This window comes from Chrysochloris asiatica, unplaced genomic scaffold (genome assembly GCF_000296735.1).
Source record: "Chrysochloris asiatica unplaced genomic scaffold, ChrAsi1.0 scaffold00114, whole genome shotgun sequence".
Taxonomy (NCBI): Eukaryota; Metazoa; Chordata; class Mammalia; order Afrosoricida; family Chrysochloridae; genus Chrysochloris; species Chrysochloris asiatica.
This window is the reverse complement of record NW_006408632.1, coordinates 7,256,883-7,263,975: the sequence shown is the minus strand read 5'-3', so window position 1 is coordinate 7,263,975 and position 7,093 is coordinate 7,256,883.

Below are 7,093 nucleotides of genomic sequence, written 5' to 3'. Positions count from 1 at the left end.
CACTTAACAACAACAACAACAATATGACTCCAAACCTACATTTCTACTAGATCAGAGAGGTACACCTTAATATATAATTCTTAATTTGCAACTTGAAGAAGGTGTAAATGCTCACAAGGAAGAAAAGAAAGAAGTCAATATTTCTAGAGAAGATCTCTCCCTAGTATACAAATTGTCACTGGAAGTGACAGAAGTTTTTAGGGTCACATGAAGTCTCTCAGTGGCAAAGAAAAAACTGCTGCTCATGTAGTAGCTGGAGAATTATTTCAGGGAAGAAAGGCAAGATACTAAGTCCTGATGTGGAGTTATGGCTGAAGCACTGTACTGTTAACCACAAGGTCAGTGGTTCAAACCCACCAGTTGCTCCTTGGTAACCCCTCATACTGGGTCACTATGAGACGCAACCAACTAGATGGCATTTAACAACAAGAAGACTTAATAGGGATACAGAGATTCTAGAATTTAAAGATAATAATTCTGTCTCCTCTGAAGTATTATCTTTAAATTCTAGAATCCTTGTATCCCTATTAAGTCTTATTGGTGTTAAAGGTAATACTTCTGTTAGTCTATAAAGAGTGCTGGTGTGGCGCTGTGGGTTAATGCACTGAACTGCAAAGTCAGTTTGAGACACAAGGTCGGAGGTTCAAGCTCACCAGCTGCTCCTTGGGAACCTTATATAGGGTTGCTATGGGTCTGAACCAACTTCAAGGTGCTTTACAACAACAGTCTCCTCTGAAGATGTCAGTGAAAAAAGTACCATATTATCTTTGAAAGCTGCAGAAGTAGTATTTACACAGAAAATCAAAGGATTTGGCTGATTTATCAATGCTTTTTCCTTTAGACCCTAGTTTTATCTTTCAAATACACATGAAGCAGGTAAGAAAGAAAGAAAAAAAAAAAAAAAAAAAAAAACCTATGAGGGATAAAGTTACAAAGTAAAATCTATCAGTAATATTTGAAGATCCTGGAGGAAGAGTACAAAGAGAGACCTGTATTATATTATTTAAATCACTAATCAACCTAAAAAACTGTTCACTAAAATATATTCTATCCTCCTATTTTGATAAATGTACCTAAATAACATCCTTTAAGGCCAGGTATCAAGTTAGAAACTTTGGGTTCCCTGGAGTTTTATCCTGAAATTGACAGATGATGGTAGTTAGTCATAGCCCCTGACACATTATTTTCTTCCCATCCCTATAATGGGAGTGGACTCACAAACACATAAGTGGATGCCTATTCCCACACCATGGTCAGTCCATACCTCAGGGCTCACTAGTGCATACACCAGACTATTGGCCAGGTCCACCCTTAAGAGGGTGGCAGTAGGGAAGAGATCTGCACAAATTCTGCAAGTGGATTTAGGACTTGCACAGAATTTAATGCATAGAATTTAGGGATCTAGGCTATTATAAAAGGGAATAGAACTTTGATCCAGTTTGGTAAGTCTCTTGATCCTTTGGACTACTAACCTCTTGAGAAATATGGCCAGAAAGAAGACAAAGTAGACAAGCAAACCAGAAGACTCAGGGCAGGCATGGCTTTTGTCTGGGTCTAAAATCAGTATTGTACAGACTAGCACAAACAATGCCTTTATATAAGTCGCATGCCTAGTTTGGGCACTGATGTTACTCTTTGACAATTCACTAGGTCCATTGTATTGCACAGCTTCAGACAACCCTGTTCTTGACAGCCCTGCCTTAGGCACATTCACATTTATAATGACAGTCCTTTAAAAAGTGACTGTGATTTGCAGTGCAATTTTTTTTTTAATGATAAAGAGTTAAGATCTTTCGACTTCCTTTGCAACCACAGTGTCCAGATCTTCCATTTCACAAATGAAGATTCAAATTGCACAACACAAAGAAAAAGGTATGAGACTTCATTCAATTTCTCCATCTACTATGCATATACAAGCACATCCAAACACACACATAGTCCAACTAGCTGTTCAATATCGCCCTAATTAAAAGTTGACTTTATCAGCAAATTGAACCCCAAAAGCTAGTTTTCTGACTCAGCCTACTCATCTAGAAGCATATCTTGCTTAATCAGTAAATTTCAAAACAGCTAAAAATGGAGTTTCCCTCTCAAACTCAATGAATTGCATTAGATTGCGTACATCATATCCAGCCTCCTTCAGCCCTAATGGATAGAACAAATTTCTCTGAGAGGATCGTTGTTGTTGACCAAACTTTTCCTAGGTCCCTAACACGATTTAAATTAATTTCTTTAAGCTTTTGTGTGTAAAGGTTACGGAATGTCAATTCTCTAGAGAGAAGATTTGGAAAATGGAATCAAACTCAGAGCCTTTATTCAGAGTATGTAAGGAGCCACTTTTATTACTAAATATTTTGTGCAAAGAAGCAATAGTTATTTAGCATGCTTCTTTTATCCAAGGGTTTAACATAATTTCTTATTGTGTTGATAGTTGCTCCTAAAATTATAACAATAATCATCAGTATTTATTGGAGCATGTGATATTCCAGACAATGTTTTCAAGAGTTTTCTTCTAGCCTTATAACAACTTTATGAAATATATACTATTATTGCCCTTGTCGGTTGCTTTTATGGGTGGTATGGCACTGGAAAAGAAGAGCTCTGGTAGCATAGTGGTTCTGAATCAGGCTGCTAACTTGAAGGCTGGCAGTTTGAAACTACTAGCCGTTCCACGGGAGAATGATGAAGCTTTCTGCTCTGGTAAAGATTTACAACCTTGGAATCCCTGTACAGGGTCACTATGAGTTGGAGCTGACTCCACAGTACTTAACAAAAATACAACAACATGGCACTGTAGGATAATGCACTGGACCGCAAGGTTGGTTTGAACCTCAAAGTAGGCAATTCCAACCCACAAACCACTCCTCAAAAAACCTTTTACAAGGTTGCTGCTATGAGTTGGAACCAACTTGACAGCATTTTACAATCACAACAATTGTTATAAGAGAGAATGCAGTGACTCTATACGATAATCACTGGACTGTCACTACAAGGTCAGTGGTTCAAGCTTACCAGCTGCTTCTCAGGAGAAAGATGAGGCTTTCTGCTCCTACAAAGATATATGATCTCAGCAACCTATACAGGGTTGCTATGGGTCAGACTGGCTGGATGACAGTTAACAACAATGATAACAGCAATTGTTATAAGGAGTCTTGGTATGATGCTGTAGAATAAACTCCTCAGAATCCCTATGTAATGGTTACGATCTGTTTCAACTAGACTTGTTGGTGTTAAGTGCACCGATTCTGACCTATTGCTACCCTGTGTAGTGTTTCCAAGGAGAAGCTGATGAGCTTGAATCACTGACCTTGCAGTTCAAATGACTTTGCAGCCTGACACATTTGCCCACAGCGCCACACCAGGCCTCCAACACAGACATAGTTAACTCTATTATAAGTGACTTATTTATATGTTATTAAGTGCCATCAAGTCAGGTTCCAACCTAAAACAACTCTGGATAGAGTTTCTGAGGAGATGCTGGTGAATTTGAACCACAAGTCTTGCAGCTCAGAGCGACTTTGCAGTCCAGCACATTAACCAACACTGCTACACCAGGACTCTTTCTGAGTGACTAGGAGTAGACAATTAGCCAGTCAACTGAAGGAATGCTTCCTTGGGGGTGTGGCTTGCTCCCAATATAATGGATAAATAGGAGGGACTCTCTCTCTCTCTCTTCCACTGGGGACTTGGGACTCTACAATTGTGAGGTAAGAAACTTCTCTTTATATATACATATGTCTCACTAGTTTGCTTCTTTAGAAAACTGGTCTAAGACATCTGGTACCCAGAAGGTGGGGGTTCTAAAGAAACCAAATCATAAGGATGAGTTCTCTAAATTGGTTTTCAAGTCTGACAAATTTTAAAGGCACTGATGAAGTGAAGAGGCATATCTGACCCCCATTTCATAGGAACAGGCCTTTGAGCTAATTTTGAGGTTGGTTCTCTTTCCTCTTATGCAGTCAGAGGGAGTCAGACCTGGTCCCCAATTGGTTTAAGCAGCTGGTGCTATGAGCATGACTCACAGCAATGACTCTGGACCTATGAAATTACGAGGTTTCGTAAGAGAAAGAACAAAGGGGCACAGGATAAAATATTTCAGCTAAAGGAGAGCAGCAGCTTCTGGAGTTGCCTGGAGCCAATGACATGCTGGTCAAAAAGGATACTGGGCCTGGGCCTCCTGGAATCCACCCTGCCAGAGGCCCAAGGTCATATACATATGAATGGGGTTAGTCCAAGGGAGAAGAAAAGATTGAACTCCAGTGTTTTAAGAGGTTTATGTGTTTTCCTGTCTTATGGTTATTGGTTTCTCCTGCCTATTATTGTAAACTAGACATACATGTCTGATAGGAATATTGGAAATTATGATTATAGAAAACTTGCAAGCCCAACTTCTGCCTATACTTGATTGAATTTGCTAAAAGGGGAGCTAGAATTTGCCCAGAAAAAAAATAGGCTTATTGGCTTAAGCCTTGTAAAGTATGGAGCTTTAGAATGAATACTGCCCCCTCCCCCTCCCCTAGAACCTTTAGAGTTGGGACATCTGAATTTGAAAAGACATGCAGATCCATACAGAACTGCTCGAGAACGGAAGATTCAAGCAAAGGGGAAAAAGGACAGTTTGGTGTTATTGAGTTTTGAAGGCATCAAGGCAAGGAAAGTCAATGCATCAGAGAAAACTCCCATTCTAGGATTGAAAGTTAAAGAAACTGGAGCTGGTGCTTACTGGTGACCATCTGAATATATGTGCAAAAGGAATTGGGGGAAATGCAGCAATGAAGACATGGGATGAGCTTGGATATGTTTTATTGGCACCTGTTGACCTTGAGATAAGAGGAGCAGGAAGACTGGTTGAAAGTATAGGGATTAGTGTAGACTCCAGAGACTACAGGCACTGGCTTAGCTCATGGGGCCTAGGGCCCAGAGCAAGTGTGCTGGTTTGAAGTGCAGGAAAGTGTTTGTAAATTCCCAAACTTTTAACTGGTGGTACCCATGTGCCCTGGTTTGGATAGCTAGGAATGAACTGACCAGAACGTGACAAGATGGTGATAAAAATGTTTGATGCTGTGCACCAGTGTCAATCGCTACAATTTGTTGGACTGGACTTTTGCTTATGGATGCAGTTACTCAGAATTCCAACTGGAATAAAATATTCTTCATATCAAGGAAAATGCGTGTCTTCTCAGTGTACTGGACTGATGTTGCTGTTAGGTGCCAGCAAGTCAGTACTGACTCATAGTGACCTTACACACAGCAGAACGAAACACTGCCCGATCCTGGGCCAACCTCACTATTATTGCCACACTTGAGCCCATTGATGCTGCCACTTGGCCAATCCATCTCGCTGGGAGTCTTCCTCTTTTTCTCTGACCCTCCACCTCACCAAACATGATATCCTTCTCCAGCAACTGGTCCCTCCTGACAATATGTATGAAGTATGAAACACGAAGTTTGGTCATCCTGACTTCCAAAGAGCACTTTGGCTGCATGTCTTCCAACACAGATCTGTTGGTTCTTTTGGCAGCCTATGACACTTTCAATATTCTCCTACAACATCCTACTTCAAAAGCATCAATTTTTCTATGGTCTTCCTTATTCACTGTGCAGCTTTTGCATGCATATGAGGTTATCAAAAATACCATAGCTTGGGTCAGGTGCACCTTAGTCTTCAAGCTGACATCTTTGCTCTTCAACACTTTAAAAAGGTCTTGTGCACAATCAAAATGAAAAGAAACAGCTGTAAACATCCATTAATAATTGGACCATGGACTGTATAAAATATGAATCTAGGAAAATTAGAAATTGTCAAAAATTAAATAGAACGCATAAACATTGATATCTTAGGTATTAGTGAGTTGAAATGGACTGGTATTGGCCATTTTGAATCTGACAACTACATGGTTTACTATTCCAGGAATGACAAATTGAAGAGGAATGCTGTTGAATTCATTGTCAAAAAGAACATATCCAGATCAGTCATGAGGTACAACATTGTCTGTGATAGGATAATATCCATGCACCTAAAGACCCCCAACAAGATGGAGTGGCCAAGGGGCAGCATCGATGGACTCAAGTGTGGCAACAATAGTGAGGGTGGCAGTGTTTCCTTCTGCTGTGCGTAAGGTTGCTATGAGTCAGTGCTGACTCGATGGCACCTAACAACAACAACAAGGAAGACCAGTTAATACCACTATTATTCAAATTTACACACCAACCACGAAAGCCAGTGAGGATGAAATAGAAGAATTCTACCAACTTTTTCAATCTGAAATTGATCAAACATGCAATCAAGATGTATTGATCATTACTGGTACTTGGAATGCAAAGGTTGGGAGCAAAGAGGATCAGTAGTTGGGAAATATGGGCTTGGTGACAGAATTTATGCTGGAGAACAAATAATAGAATTCTGCAAAATCAATGATTTGTTCATTTCAAATACCTTCTTTAGACAGCATAAGACGCATGGACCTCAGCAGATGGAATACGTAGAAATCAAATAGACTACATCTGCAGAAAGAGATGATGGATAAGCTCTGTATCATCAGTCAAAACAAGGCCAGGGGCAGATTGTGGAACAGACCATCAATTGCTCATTTGCAAATTCAAACTGAAGCTGAAAAAATGAAAACAAGTCCATGAGAGTCAAAATATGACCTTGAATATATTCCACCTGAAACTGGGTTGATAAGGACAGGTAAATTAGACATCGACTATCAAACATGGGGCGGACAGCTACAAAGGCAGGAAACGGTGGATTGGCTTACAAGCTTTCATGTGTGTGCTTAGTTTTAGAATGAGGGGACAAAGGAGAATCCTCATTGACTAGTTTTCCCCTTTTCCAGATGGGTCTGGTAAAAGGGGGTAGGAGATGATGCAGATAGGATTTTATGATTTCAGTTGTGAGTAATTGTTGTGATTGTCTAAACTGTAATTGTAGATGTGTAACTAAAAGGAAGAAGTAGTTTTCTTTCATTTCATGAACAGACGATCCAAGGACCAACAAGAAGGAAGAACATGAGTGGAGCTTGAGATCCTGGCAGTCCAGTGTTCATCCTACAGTACTGCACCAGGACTCAAATATATATTCACAAATATA